At 42.2% G+C, this 772-nt stretch overlaps 1 non-coding gene across 1 annotated transcript; it reads right to left on the minus strand.

Moving 5' to 3' along the window:
- Positions 1 to 424: 424 nt before the first annotated feature.
- LOC112700401 (small nucleolar RNA R71) lies at positions 425 to 532 on the minus strand. Its single transcript, XR_003153307.1, has one exon. It is a non-coding gene; the product is annotated as a small nucleolar RNA R71 (small nucleolar RNA).
- Positions 533 to 772: the final 240 nt, after the last annotated feature.

Here is a 772-nt window from a genome sequence, read left to right on the forward strand (position 1 = left end):
CTTCAAAGAAGAAGAACACATGGCAGCCGAAAACAACAACAATGCCAACAATGCAAGGAAGGTGCTGGGTGACTTTAATGCACCTACTCCCGACTTCTATGGGAGAAGCATCTCTATCCCTGCCATTAGAGCAAACAACTTTGAGCTTAAGCCTCAATTAGTTTCTCTAATGCAACAGAATTGCAAGTTCCATGGACTTCCATTGGAAGATCCTCATCAGTTTTTAGCTGAATTCTTGCAAATCTGTGACACAGTCAAGACTAATGGGGTTGACCCTGAGGTCTACAGACTTATGCTATTCCCCTTTGCTGTAAGAGACAGAGCTAGAACATGGTTGCATTCACAACCTAAAGAAAGCCTGGACTCTTGGGAAAAGCTAGTCAATGCCTTCTTGGCAAAGTTCTTTCCACCTCAAAAATTGAGTAAGCTTAGAGTGGAAGTCCAAACCTTCAGACAGAAGGAAGGAGAATCCCTCTATGAAGCTTGGGAAAGATACAAACAATTAATCAGAAGATGTCCTTCTGACATGCTTTCTGAATGGAGCATCATAGGAATTTTCTATGATGGTCTCTCTGAACTGTCCAAGATGTCCTTGGATAGCTCTTCTGGAGGATCTCTTCATCTGAAGAAGACGCCTACTGAGGCTCAAGAACTGATTGAAATGGTTGCAAATAACCAATTCATGTACACTTCTGAAAGAAATCCTGTGAACAATGGGACCAGTCAGAAGAAAGGAGTTCTTGAGATTGACACTCTGAATGCCATATTGGCT

This window comes from Arachis hypogaea, chromosome 6 (assembly GCF_003086295.3).
Source record: "Arachis hypogaea cultivar Tifrunner chromosome 6, arahy.Tifrunner.gnm2.J5K5, whole genome shotgun sequence".
Taxonomy (NCBI): Eukaryota; Viridiplantae; Streptophyta; class Magnoliopsida; order Fabales; family Fabaceae; genus Arachis; species Arachis hypogaea.